Genomic DNA, 15445 nt, shown 5'->3' with positions numbered 1-15445 from the left:
ACATACCAGTCAGGGGAGGCGATAGACAGCTAGCACTACATGGACGAGAATTACAATGGATTTTTAAAACTAATGCATTGAGCCCGGCTGGACTCAATGTAGAGTACAAAACCTCACGTCATGTGACTAGGTAGAGTCGATATCTCTGTACTCTTGATCTCCACGTACTGCATTTCCTTATGTGAAAACTGTATACACTAGATCTTCTGTATATTAATTGATACTTTGTATTACAGATAAAATACATCATGATTATTGGATTGCAACGGACAGACTCACCACCCACCGTAGCAAAGAGGAACCAAGGCAGTCAGTAAGATATCCTATAATTTGGAGATTATGGAAACTATACAGTCACCATCCACAGGGGTTTCCACACCACTGCTTTTAAAGAGCGATCCACGGGAAGGGGCCCGGAGGGGCCACAGGACGAAAGGAGGATGCGGTACCGGACCGAATACAGGATCTGGGGTGATGCAATTCTCCTATAATCGTCCCAAGTACCGGTATGATTGTTCTTTCATTAAGCTGTGGGGACTGTTCACACTATATGCGTGTAGTGACGGACAGGGGAATAATCAGCCATCTGCACTGGGGCGGCGGTACCGGATTGTGTGGAGATTCGGGGTGATGCCGCCAAGCAGAAGGCTGTCTGAAGTACCTAAGTTCTACCAATACTACTACTACTCACAATCTCCACTAGAGACCCATGTATGATGGGTGTTAACAGCATTTTATATAGCGCTGACATGCGCACAACTGCCTGGTTCAAGCTCTGTCTCAATCGGTGGTGAGCCGTTACCGATGCAATGATTTATATGATTAACGGACTTAGATGGACTAATTTTTATGATTGCTTCGCCGCCTGGCTCAAGCTTTTTTCACTACACTGGAACACATGTACATAAAACTTTGTACTTTGTAGTCACATGTAATGTTTTTACATCTTACTTTTGTTTGCTTGTCAAACCTTAATCACGTGCACAGATGCACCAATCACTGTTCGTCACTAATTTATTCACCTGTATAAGAAGATCTCTAGTTTGATGTGTGTCACGCTTGAAAAAGACGACGGAGGTCGTTGAAACGTCGCTTCTGGCATTGTTGTGCTGTATCACTATGCAATAAATCACGTTTTGCTTTTGCCGAATTTGGAGTGCTGTGGGAATTTCTATATCTATCTATCTCCTATCTATCTATCTATCTATCTCCTATCTATCTATCTATCTATCTATCTATCTATCTATCTATCTCCTATCTATCTATCTATCTATCTATCTATCTATCTATCTATCTATCTCCTATCTTTCTATCTATCTATCTATCTATCTATCTATCTATCTATCTATCTATCTATCTATCTATCTATCTATCCATCCATCCATCCATCCATCCATCTATCTATCTATCTATCTATCTATCTATCTATCTATCTATCTATCTATCTATCTATCTCCTATCTATCTATCTATCTATCTATCTCTCTATCTATCTCCTATCTTTCTATCTATCTATCTATCTATCTATCTATCTATCTCCTATCTATCTATCTATCTCCTATCTATCTATCTATCTATCTATCTATCTATCTATCTATCTATCTATCTATCTATCTCCTATCTATCTATCTATCTATCTATCTCTATCTATCTCCTATCTTTCTATCTATCTATCTATCTATCTATCTATCTATCTATCTATCTATCTATCTATCTATCCATCCATCCATCCATCCATCTATCTATCTATCTATCTATCTCCTATCTATCTATCTATCTATCTATCTATCTATCTATCTATCTATCTATCTCTCTATCTATCTCCTATCTTTCTATCTATCTATCTATCTATCTATCTATCTATCTATCTATCTCCTATCTATCTATCTATCTATCTCCTATCTATCTATCTCCTATCTATCTATCTCTCTATCTATCTCCTATCTTTCTATCTATCTATCTATCTATCTATCTATCTATCTATCTATCTATCTATCTATCCATCCATCTATCCACTTATGACGTCCCATTACCATAACTATTGGTGAAGCCATTTTATGTAATTGGATTATTGGTGAAGAGTTGTCAGTGTCGGGATATAACAATATATTGGTAAACCGCCTAGATCAATGACCTTAACATAATCCTAGGATATAGTGTAATACATTCGTCCTTCCATGTAGTTTCCTAAAAATCTGATTTCATTATAATTGGAGATGAGTGAAGCATCCGAAAATTAGTTTTGCAAGTGTTAAATTTTTTGTCAAATTCGTTAAGATTTGTGAATCTAATCCTAATGAATTTAGTTAAAACAGCCAAACTATACTAGCTACAGTACTGGGACTATGACAGAAGGATAAATTTGTTGATGTATGTTCTTGTATACAGTAAGTGTTAAAAATTGGACGATCACAATAAAAAAAAAAAAAAAAATCAGCCAGTCAATCATCCAATTTCCGCCATGGACAGCAGTGGACATTGGTGGAGCAGCGGCGGCGTAACATCAGTTTTCTCTCAGGAAAACAGTGAATATTGGCAAATGAGCGACATAGAGACATTTTTTTCCAAAGAAAGCAGTGGACCAGCGGCATCAAATTAAGTTTTCTCGTAGGACACTAAGACAGCAATGGTCATTGGTAGAAATAAGCTATAGAAAAACTACTCCATCAAGTAGGTATTCAATTGAATAGTACATTATTTGAGATACTAGATTTCGATCAAAATCACAGTAAAAATTTGAATCCCACCTTCACTGGCTGTTTTTTTTTTTTTTTTCAAACAATACCTATGCGGGCGGGTGGGGACAGTCAGGTATTAGGGAGACAGTGTGTAGCAGGGACAGTCAAGTAGTAGAGAGGGAGACAGTGTGTAGCAGGGACAGTCAGGTATTAGACAGGGAGACAGTGTGTAGCAGGGACAGTCAGGTATTAGACAGAGAGACAGTGTATAGCAGGGACAGTCAGGTATTAGGGAGACAGTGTGTAGCAGGGACAGTCAAGTATTAGAGAGGGAGACAGTGTGTAGCAGGGACAGTCAGGTATTAGGGAGACAGTGTGTAGCAGGGACAGTCAGGTGTTAGACAGGGAGACAGTTTGTAGCAGGGACAGTCAAGTATTAGAGAGGGAGACAGTGTGTACAGGGGTGATTCTAGCCTCTCTGCTGCCCGAGGCGAACTATAGAATGACGCCCCCCCCCCCCGTCAATCCGCCCACATTATAATCCACTACTGCCCCCCCCCCCCCACTGCTGTCCCCAATAAACATAATGTTTGGTCCCTTGCTGCACAGAGGATGTCAGGAGAGGAGGAGGCTGACTTTATAGGAGAGGTCCCAGCAGCACAGAGGATGTCACGAGAGGAGAGGGCTAATCCTATAGGAGAGGTCCCAGCAGCACAGAGGATGTCAGGAGATGAGGGTGCTAATCCTATAGGAGAGGTCCCAGCAGCACAGAGGATGTCAGGAGAGGAGGGTGCTAATCCTATAGGAGAAGTCCCAGCAGCACAGAGGATGTCACGAGAGGAGGGGGCTAATCCTATAGGAGAGGTCCCAGCAGCACAGAGGATGTCAGGAGATGAGGGTGCTAATCCTATAGGAGAGGTCCCAGCAGCACAGAGGATGTCAGGAGAGGAGGGTGCTAATCCTATAGGAGAAGTCCCAGCAGCACAGAGGATGTCAGGAGAGGAGGGTGCTGATCTTTTAGGAGATGGTCCCCCTCTTCCCCCCTTATAGATGGTCCCCCTCTTCCCCCCTTATAGATGGTCCCCCTCTTCCCCCCCTTATAGATGGTCCCCTCTCCCTTATAGATGGTCCCCCTCTCCCCCCCTTATAGATGGTCCCCCTCTCCCCCCTCCCTTATAGATGGTCCCCCTCTCCCCCCTCCCTTATAGATGGTCCCCCTCTTTCCCCTCCCTTATAGATGGTCCCCCTCTTCCCCCCTTATAGATGGTCCCCCTCTTCCCCCCCCCCTTATAGTTGGTCCCCCTCTTCCCTCTCTCCCCCCCTTATAGATGGTCCCCCTCTCCCCCCCCTTATAGATGTCCCTCTCTTCCCCCCCCTTATAGATGGTCCCCCTCTTCCCTCTCTCCCCCTCCCTTATAGATGGTCCCCTCTCCCTTATAGATGGTCCCCTCCCCCCCTTATACATGGTCCCCCTCTCCCCCCTCCCTTATAGATGCCCCCTTATAGATGGTCCCCCTCTTTCCCCCTCCCTTATAGATGGTCCCCCTCTCCCCCTTATACATGGTCCCCCTCTTCCCCCCCCTTATAGACGGTCCCCCTCCCGCCCCTCCCTTATAGATGGTCCCCCCTTATAGATGGTCCCCCTCTTTCCCCCCTCCCTTATAGATGGCCCCCCCTTATAGATGGTCCCCCTCTTTCCCCCCTCCCTTATAGATGGCCCCCCCTTATAGATGGTCCCCCTCTTTCCCCCCTCCCTTATAGATGGCCCCCCCCTATAGATGGTCCCCCTCTTCCCTCTCCCCCTCCCTTATAGATGGTCCCCCCCCTTATAGATCGTCCCCCTCTTTCCCCCCTCCCTTATAGATGGTCCCCCTCTCCCCCCCCTGCACAGCAGATAAAACAAAAACAAAAAACAGCACACAACTCACCTGCCCTCCGTTCCCCCGTCGAGCCTCTCTGGTCTGGTCCCGGCTGATGTGCGGCTGCCCGGGGTGTCCCGTCCTGTCCCCGGCAGCGCGCGCATCACAGAGCTCCCCGTGCGCCTGTGCCTGTGACTTCCGGCACACGGGGAGCTCTCTGATGCGCGCGCTGCCGGGGACAGGACGGGACACCCCGGGCAGCCGCACATCAGCCGGGGGACTAAGGCTGCATTCCCACGTTCCGTGATCCTGACGGATCACGGACGTGGAATGCATGTACTGGAGCCCCCCCGCCCCCGGGAAGTATCTGTAATGAGATGCTGTGAGCGGGGGAGACTGTATTCATAAGCGCCGCGCTGTAGTATCAGCACTGCGCGGCTGATTTAGTACAGCGCGGCGCTTATGAATACAGTCTCCCCCGCTCACAGCATCTCATTACAGATACTGCCCGGGGGCGGGGGGGCTCCAGTACATGGTACAGTCAGGGCCGTTTTAATACATTGGTGGGCCCAGTGCACAGCCCTCAAGAGTGGGCCCCTCCTTTCCCTTTCGGCACATTGTATAATGTAGTGAATTTGCCCCCACACTGTATCAAGAGCCCCAGTACATACAGTAGTTACCTTATAACACTATTTCCACCATTCAGTGATTACATATTACATAAAAACTGCACTAAACAAAACAGAAAGATATCACCATTGATACCATTACATAATACCGCCACACCATGACCCCTATCAGTACAAGCCTATAACAGAGTGAAGTTACATCCAGTGACTCACCGGGGGCGTCTTCTCTGATCAGAGTCTGTCACCTTTTCTTTTTCTCTCCATCCAGCCTGGGCCACCTTGAAGTCTTCTCCTGGCTGTGAATCTTCTCTCCAGAATCTGCCAGACAAATATTTTAGGCTCCAACACATACAGTAGTTAGGTCCCTTGTACCCCTATATAGTAGTTACACCCCTCTGTACCCCTACATAGTTACACCCCTCTGTACTCCTACATAGTTACACCCCTCTGTGCCTCCATAGTTTTAAGGTGTCCCTATAGTATATAGACCCTCATGTGCTCCTCCAGTTATATACAGCCCTCCTGTGCGCTCCCCCATTAGTATATAACCCCCCTGTGCACTCTCCCCAGTAGTATATAGCCCCCTGTGCTCACCCACAATAGTATATAGCCCCCCTGTGCTCTCCCCCAATAGTATATAGCCCCCCTATGCTCTCCCACAATAGTATATAGCCCCCCTGTGCTCTCCCACAATAGTATATAGCCCCCCTGTGCTCTCCCACAATAGTATATAGCCCCCTGTGCTCTCCCCCAATAGTATATAGCCCCCCTGTGCTCTCCCACAATAGTATATAGCCCCCCTGTGCTCTCCCCCAATAGTATATAGCCCCCCTGTGCTCCCCCTAAATAGTATATAGCCCCCCTGTGCTCTCCATAATATATAGCCCCCTGTGCTCTCCCCCATAGTATATAGACCCCTGTGCTCCCCAATAGTATATAGCTCCCCTGTGCTCCCCAATAGTATATAGCCCCTGTGCTCCCCAATAGTATATAGCTAACCTGTGCTCCCCAATAGTATATAACCCCCTGTGCTCCCCCATAGTATATAGCCCCCTGTGCTCCCCCATAGTATATAGCCCCCTGTGCTCCCCAGTAGTATATAGCCCCCTGTGCTCCCCATAGTATATAGCTCCCCTGTGCTCCCCCATAGTATATAGCTCCCCTGTGCTCCCCCATAGTATATAGCCCCCTGTGCTCCCCCAAAGTATATAGCTCCCCTGTGCTCCCCCATAGTATATAGCTCCCCTGTGCTCCCCAATAGTATATAGCTCCCCTGTGCTCCCCCATAGTGTATAGCCCCCTGTGCTCCCCCATAGTATATAGCTCCCCTGTGCTCCCCCATAGTATATAGCCCCCTGTGCTCCCCCATAGTATATAGCCCCCTGTGCTCCCCAATAGTATATAGCCCCCGTTCTCCCCCATAGTGTATAGCCCCCTGTGCTCCCCCATAGTATATAGCTCCCCTGTGCTCCCCCATAGTATATAGCCCCCTGTGCTCCCCCATAGTATATAGCCCCCTGTGCTCCCCCATAGTATATAGCCCCCTGTGCTCCCCAATAGTATATAGCCCCCGTTCTCCCCCATAGTATATAGCTCCCTGTGCTCCCCAATAGTATATAGCCCCCTGTGCTCCCCCATAGTATATAGCTCCCCTGTGCTCCCCCATAGTATATAGCCCCCTGTGCTTCCCCATAGTATATAGCCCCCCTGTGCTCCCCAATAGTATATAGCCCCCGTTCTCCCCCATAGTATATAGCCCCCCTGTGCTCCCCAATAGTATATAGCCCCCGTTCTCCCCCATAGTATATAGCCCCCTGTTCTCCCCCATAGTATATAGACCCCTGTGCTCCCCAGTAGTATATAGACCCTTGTGCTCCCCCATAGTATATAGCTTCCCTGTACTCCCCAGTAGTATATAGCTCCCCTGTGCTCCCCCACAGTATATAGCTCCCCTGTGCTCCCCAGTAGTATATAGCCCCCTGTGCTCCCCCATAGTATATAGCCCCCTGTGCCCCCCCATAGTATATAGCTCCCCTGTGCTCCCCCATAGTATATAGCCCCCTGTGCTCCCCCATAGTATATAGCCCCCTGTGCCCCCCCATAGTATATAGCCCCCTGTGCTCCCCAATAGTATATAGCTCCCCTGTGCTCCCCAGTAGTATATAGCCCCCTGTGCTCCCACATAGTATATAGCCCCCTGTGCCCCCCATAGTATATAGCTCCCCTGTGCTCCCCCATAGTATATAGCCCCCTGTGCCCCCCCATAGTATATAGCCCCCTGTGCTCCCCAATAGTATATAGCCCCCGTTCTCCCCCATAGTATATAGCTCCCCTGTGCTCCCCCATAGTATATAGCCCCCTGTGCTCCCCCATAGTATATAGCCCCCTGTGCCCCCCCATAGTATATAGTCCCCTGTGCTCCCCAATAGTATATAGCCCCCGTTCTCCCCCATAGTATATAGCCCCCTGTGCTCCCCAATAGTATATAGCCCCCGTTCTCCCCCATAGTATATAGCCCCCTGTTCTCCCCCATAGTATATAGCCCCCTGTGCCCCCCCATAGTATATAGCCCCCTGTGCCCCCCCTAAACCCCCCCCCCGTAGTATATAGCTCCCCCTCCCATATAACATTGAAAAAAACAAACACTGTTACTCACCTGGGTCCACGCGTTCCTCTTCTCTTCCCTCCTGTGGCCGCACGTCCTCCGGTCACAAGAGGCTGCACTCCCCTTACCCTCGCGCCGACGCTCCAGTGACGTCGGGCGCTAGAGGGAGAGTGCGGCCTCTTGTGACCGCAGGAAGTGCGGCCACAAGAGTGAGTGACTGACAGGGAGGGAGCCAATGGCTCTCTCTCTGTCAGTGTCGCTGCTGCTGCAGCGCTGAAGCGCCGCAGCAGCAGCGGGCGGGGGCAGCGGCGGACGGGGGGGCCCTGCAGGGGGCGCCATGGAGGGGTAAGTAGATTACCCATCCATGGCGCTCCCCCCTGACAGGCTGGTGGCCGGAGCCCTGTGCGACCGCACTGGTCGCACATAGCAACGGCCGGCCTGCTCGGGGGGGCCCCTTTAACCAGTGGGCCCGGTGCACGTGCACCATGTGCCCTCTGGTTAAAGCGGCCCTGTGTACAGTCAGTGGCGGATTATAATGTGGGCGGCCGCCCGAACCGCTCATATTATAATCTGCCACTGAATGCCGCCCCCATGAAGATAGCTGGTGGCGCCGCCTGAGGCAGACGATTCAGGTCGCCTCATCATTGCGGCGCCCCTGAGTGTGTAGCAGGGACAGTCAGGTATTAGGTGATATTAGGCAGGAGAGACCCACAAAAGCCCTTGCTAGAGCTAAAGTTTATTAAAGATATACTGATATTTAACTGGCTAGCATCACATCAGTGTGCTGGAGCTGGAGTGCAGCGTGAGGAGAAGGCTGCAGTGTATCTGTCTGTTTAGGGTATACGGCTGTATACCCCTTGTGTGCCAAGGCAAAAAATCTAAGTGTGGTGCTACTGTTCTGCTTGCTGTGCGCCACATTATAAAGTCAAATGCCTGTTGCCTGCTTAGGACATTCTTGCATTACATTAGTGATGGTATATGGCTGTATACGCCTTGTTTGCCAAGGCAAAAAATATCTAAGCGTTATATGTCCACTTTTCTGCCTATACTGTATAGGCTAGTGATATGGTGTATGACAGGGCCGGGCTAGTGATATGGTGTGTGACAGGGCCGCACTAGTGATATGGTGTGTGACAGGGTCGGGCTAGTGATATGGTGTATGACAGGGTCTGGCTAGTGATATGGTGTATGACAGGGCCGGGCTAGTGATATGGTGTATGACAGGGCCAGGCTAGTGATATGGTGTGTGACAGGGCCGGGCTAGTGATATGGTGAGTGACAGGGCCAGGCTAGTGATATGGTGTGTGACAGGGCCGGCTAGTGATATGGTGTGTGACAAGTCCGGGCTAGTGATATGGTGTGTGACACTGCCAGGCTAGTGATATGGTGTGTGACAGGGCCGGCTAGTAATATGGTGTGTGACAAGGCTGGGCTAGTGATATGGTGTGTGACACTGCCAGGCTAGTGATATGGTGTGTGACAGGGTCGGGCTAGTGATATGGTGTGTGACAGGGTCGGGCTAGTGATATGGTGTGTGACAGGGCCGGGCTAGTGATATGGTGAGTGACAGAGCTGGGCTAGTGATATGGTGTGTGACAGAGCCAGGCTAGTGATATGGTGTGTGACAAGGCCGGGCTAGTGATATGGTGTGTGACAAGTCCGGGCTAGTTATATGGTGTGTGACAGGGTCTGGCTAGTGATATGGTGTGTGACAAGTCCGGGCTAGTTATATGGTGTGTGACAGGGTCGGGCTAGTGATATGGTGTGTGACAGGGCCGCACTAGTGATATGGTGTGTGACAGGGCTGGGCTAGTGATATGGTGTGTGACAGGGCTGGGCTAGTTATATGGTGTGTGACTGGGCCGGGCTAGTGATATGGTGTGTGACACTGCCAGGCTAGTGATATGGTGTGTGACAGGGCTGGGCTAGTGATATGGTGTGTGACAGGGCCGGGCTAGTGATATGGTGTGTGACAAGTCCGGGCTAGTTATATGGTGTGTGACTGGGCCGGGCTAGTGATATGGTGTGTGACACTGCCAGGCTAGTGATATGGTGTGTGACAGGGCTGGGCTAGTGATATGGTGTGTGACACTGCCAGGCTAGTGATATGGTGTGTGACAGGGTCAGGCTAGTGATATGGTGTGTGACCGGGTCGGGCTAGTGATATGGTGTATGACAGAGCCAGGCTAGTGATATGGTGTGTGACAAGTCTGGGCTAGTGATATGGTGTATGACAGGGCTGGGCTAGTGATATGGTGTGTGACAGGGCCGGGCTAGTGATATGGTGAGTGACAGGGCCGGGCTAGTGATATGGTGTGTTACAGGGTCAGGCTAGTGATATGGTGTATGACAGGGCCGGGCTAGTGATATGGTGAGTGACAGGGTCTGGCTAGTGATATGGTGTATGACAGAGCCAGGCTAGTGATATGGTGAGTGACAGGGTCTGGCTAGTGATATGGTGTATGACAGAGCCAGGCTAGTGATATGGTGTGTGACAGGGCCGGGCTAGTGATATGGTGTGTGACAGGGCCGGACTAGTGATATGGTGTGTGACAGGGCTGGGCTAGTGATATGGTGTGTGACAGGGCCGGACTAGTGATATGGTGTGTGACAGGGCTGGGCTAGTGATATGGTGTGTGACAGGGCCGGGCTAGTGATATGGTGAGTGACAGGGTCTGGCTAGTGATATGGTGTGTGACAGGGCCGGACTAGTGATATGGTGAGTGACAGAGCCAGGCTAGTGATATGGTGTGTGACAGGGCCGGGCTAGTGATATGGTGTGTGACAGGGCCGGACTAGTGATATGGTGTGTGACAGGGCTGGGCTAGTGATATGGTGTGTGACAGGGCTGGGCTAGTGATATGGTGTGTGACAGGGCTGGGCTAGTGATATGGTGTGTGACAAGTCCGGACTAACTATATGGTGTGTTACAGGGCCGGGTTAGTGATATGGTGTGTGACAGGGCCGGGCTAAAGGGGAATTCACATGCAGGCAGATTACATGCAGAAATTTCAATGGAAAGGAAAAGGTTTTATAAAGACACGGTTTAGTACCAAGCTACAAAATGTCGGCCGGGCATGGTACGTGTGTGAGTTCGCAAAGCACCAGAGGCGCTAACAGGTCTGCTGCATAGTGTGCAGCACCTAAAAGGGGATGGACTTGAGTTTATTGTTTGCCAATTTGCTAATTGTTTCTGTCTTTTTCAGGTCATTTCTGCTTGGACTGAATTCAAAATTTTGCATCTTGCCAGAAGATTTCAGAAGGCCACAACAACACAAGGAGGATCCGTCTCCGAGCTGTCTGTAAGGGTTACAGAAATCCTGACAGAACCATGGTCAGCAATCTTGGGTGGGGGTAGCAGGTAGCCCTTCCCTGGGTGCCAATTGTTTTTGTTTCTCTTTTTCAGGTCATTCATGGTTGGGAGGAAGGAGGTTCAGAGTGAGGTTCCTACAGTCCAGGCTCTTGGCTACTGTCGAGACTAGACTGTGTGGATGACCTGGGTGGTGGACAAGTGCCTGGAAAGGTTATCGTCTATCCATTTTACCTTCTGTTCCCGCTGCTCGGGCCACAACACCAGTGTTCCCCCTGCTTTATTGTCCGATATAGCCAGGGACCCTGGATGAGTGCAAAAAGGCCCATGGTACCCTTAAATAGTTACATAGTTTGTACGGTTGAAAAAAGACGCATGTCCATCAAGTTCAACCAAGGAGGGGATGGATACAGGGAAGGGGGAGGGGTGATAGGTTCTATACATATGCATTTATATTATTTTGGTCTAAGAACTTGTCTAGTTTTGAAGCCCTCTACTGTTTTTGCTGTGACCAGATCCTGTGGTAGACTGTTCCACAGATTGACTGTTCTCATTGTAAAGAAGGCTTGTCGCCTCCGGAGATTGAACCTTTTTTTCTCCAGGCGGAGGCAGCGCCCCTTTGTCTCTCCAGGCGGAAGCAGTGCCCTCTTGTCTCTCCAGGCGGAGGCAGCGCCCCCTTGTCTCTCCAGGCGGAGGCAGTGCCCTCTTGTCTCTCCAGGCGGAGGCAGTGCCCCCTTGTCTCTCCAGGCGGAGGCAGTGCCCTCTTGTCCTTTGAGGGGGTTTTACCTGGAACATCTTTTCCCCATATTTCTTGTAGGGGCCATTTATATATGTAAATAAGTTAATCATATCTCCCCTTAAACGTCTCTTCTCCAGACTAAACAAATGTAATTTTTTTAATCTCTCCTCATAACTAAGATGCTCTATTCCCCTTATTAGTTTAGTTGCCCGTCTTTGTACCCTCTCCAGGTCTAGAACGTCCTTTTTATGAATTGGGTTCCAAAACTGGACAGCATACTCCAGATGGGGCCGCACCAAAGCTTTATAAAGCGGTAATATTATATCCCTGTCCCGTGAGTCCATGCCTGTTTTAATGCATGACAATATCCTGCTGGCCTTAGAAGCAGCTGACTGACATTGTTTGCTGTTCTGTAGTCTATTATCTACAAATACACCCATATCCTAAACTAAACTTTTCAAACCCATAGACCTTAACTTACCCATTAATCCGCCCTGCCTTCATGACAACATGTGCACAGAGTTTGTATGTATCCTCCATCTTTGCATGGGGGCAGGGCTAGAAGGGGCATGGTTAGAAGGGGGCCCACAATTTCTGAACATCTTGGGGCCCATGGTACCCTTAATCCGCCCCTGTTGCTAATTGTTTCTTTTTATGTCTTTTTGAGGTCACTCGTGCTTGGACTGTTTTTAGAGCCCCTACTCAATTTGGAAAGGCACAGTGCACAAACCACCCTCAATTTGTTGTTTGTGCACACGTTAAAATATCTCCAGACCAAGGAAGAACAAGCGCTCGATGAGGGAGCTTTGTGCATGGGGTCTGCTACGGGGAAGAGCTGCGGTCCTGCTGGCTCTAGCCTGCCCTTTCCCTATGGACTGCCCTCTGTCTCTGGACACCCCACTGCCTCTTCCTGCCTTTTGTGGTGCTACGCATGCCTCAACATTTTCAGTTTTAACCACTAGACATGACACTGGGCCAGGTAGGGTCACTGACTTCGTCACAAGACAATTTTAAAGAGAACGTGTCTGACCACAAAACACACACAGGGGTGGGTGCTGTTTGATTTCCCCCTTACCTATGCCATTTACGGTTGTCATAGGCAACATGATTTAAAGGGGTGCATGAAAATGTTTCTTTTGCTTAAAATTTGGCTTTATGTCCATGCTAAGGTAGTGGTGTTTTTTTTTCAACTTTTCATAGAGATTATATAGTGTTTAGAGTTTATTGTTGAGAGGCTGTGATAGTGACATAATGATGCAACTTTGGCGTGTAAGATGCACCCAGGTATGCTTCCCCTGCTGTCCAGGTTGCATTCCAGAGGTGTTGGCATCATTTCCTGAGATGTCATTGTGGACTTGGTGACTAGAGATGAGTGAACCGGTTTGCCCGGTATGGGATCCAGTTCGGATTTTCCCAAAAATCCGAGTCTGATCGGATTCGTATTTGTGGAAATCCGCTCCGATTTTTTCTTTCTTCCTTGCCTTCTAAAATGGCAGCCGCCATTCTAGAAAGCAGGAAGTTTTCCGGGCGGGAAAAGTGCTTTCCCATGATGCCCGGAACACATCCAATCAGCAGGGATCTTAAACTAGCCCCTGTGTGACGTCGGTATTGTTTTAAGAGGAGCGGTGACCGCACCACGCAGTGTGTTGAGAGAGAGAGAGAGAGAGGAAGCAAGCTGCTGTTGTGTACTACAGACTACTGAGAAGATATTGTGGGAAAGGAAAGATTAGGAAAGCGGAGAGGAGAAACATCTAGTGATTGAGAGAGAAATATAGAGAGGGCGAAAGATAAATAGATTAGGCATTGGACAAAAAAGGGTGCACGGAACAAAAACGTGCTGTACAGATATTCAAGTCCTATACTTCTGATAGTGTGTATATCACATCCGTCTTATCCTTAGAGACAAAAATACCTTGTTCAGGTGTATAGCATTGTATCTTTAAAAAAGTGCTATATACCCAATTTCTATACTTGGATCCTTCTGATTGAAAGTGTGTATATCACATCCATCTTATACTGAGAGACTAAAATACCTGGTTCAGGTGTATAGCATTGTATCTTAAAAAAGTGATTATATATATATATATATATATATATATATATATATATATATATATATATATATATATACCCAATTTCCATACTTGGACCCTTCTGACAACAAAAAAGTGCTATATACACAATTTCTATACTTGGACCCTTCTGATTGAAAGTGTGTATATCACATCTGTCTCATCCTAAGAGACAAAAATACCTGGTTCAGGTGTATAACATTGTATCTTAAAAAAAAAGTGATATATACATACATATATATATATATATATATATATATATATATACAAGTCCTATATATTACAGAAAATACTGTTCTCATCTACCAAGTGTAGAAATCAGAATTTGAATATAAAGTCATGGCACAGCGGCAGCAGGAAACCTCACAAAGCGTATCAGGCAGAGGGCAGGGCAGAGAGTCTGGCTCAAGGGGCAGAAGAGGAAGTAGAGCAGGAAAAGGGTCCAGTGGCAGGCCTGAGCTTCCTTTGTCACACCGGGGTCGTGTCCACACGTCTAATTCCACAGTCCTGGAGTGGCTGGCTCACACATCCACAAGGATGAGTAGTGAAACAGCCAGCCAGGTATCTGTGGGTACCTTGGACACGACCCTGACTTGGCACAGGCACGCAGCAATTCCCCCACGTCCTCCATCTGACATCCTCAGCAACATCCCGCTAACTTTTGACCCGCCGCCTGCAAGGGAACTGTTGACTTCTATGAGCAGCCAACAGCTCTTTGATGACGATGAGCACGTGGGGGAAGAGACAGGGGACAATCAAATGCAGGGCATAGCTGTGTCGGAGGCGATATAAGAGCAGGCCCATATTAGGCCTGGCAGGAGAGCAGTAGGCAGTAGACGAGAGAGGGCTGCACAGGAGCCTGATGAGGATGATAGCATCATTCTGGAACAGGATGATGCTACATTGGATGTTACATGGGATCCACGGCAGGATTTGGCTTATTTGACGGATTCGTCAACCGGGAATTCGTCCGCCAGCAGGCCCGCCACAACTAAAAAGCAGACAGGCAGCAGTAGTCAACTAACAAGTCGGAAGCGTGGCCGGGACAAGCAGATGACCACTGGGGAAACCTCCTCCACTGCAGGTCCTAGTATCGGCAGTGCCCGCCCATCCTCGCAGCCTGTCAGTACTAGACTGTACACCTCGCCTGTGTGGCAGTTTTTTTAAAAAGTGCCCGGAGAATACCTATGTGGTCATCTGTCGCCTGTGCGACAGGCGCATTAAAAGGGGCAAGAGTTGCCATCCTGGCATCAGCGCCATGGCTGCCCATATGAAGCGCCACCACCTTTCCGCCTGGGAAAAACGGGGTGATAGTGGGTCACAGCAGGCCCAGGCAGAGCCGCGGTCAACAGCAGCAGGAAGCAGCAGTAGTCAGGGGGGCTTTTTACATAGTCAGACCTCCTCTGTGATAGGGAGTGCGTCTTTACTCCCTTCTGGGGCTGCTGGCCCCTGTGTTGCTAGCAGTAGGCAGCCTGGCATCATGGAGTCCCTATACCAGAGGCAGACATATGCACCCAGCAATCCCGCAGCAGTCAAGTTGAATGCCCACCTGGC

Source organism: Dendropsophus ebraccatus, chromosome 7, assembly GCF_027789765.1.
Source record: "Dendropsophus ebraccatus isolate aDenEbr1 chromosome 7, aDenEbr1.pat, whole genome shotgun sequence".
Taxonomy (NCBI): domain Eukaryota; kingdom Metazoa; phylum Chordata; class Amphibia; order Anura; family Hylidae; genus Dendropsophus; species Dendropsophus ebraccatus.
The sequence above is the reverse complement of the archived record's forward strand: the minus strand, read 5'-3'. Positions refer to the sequence as shown.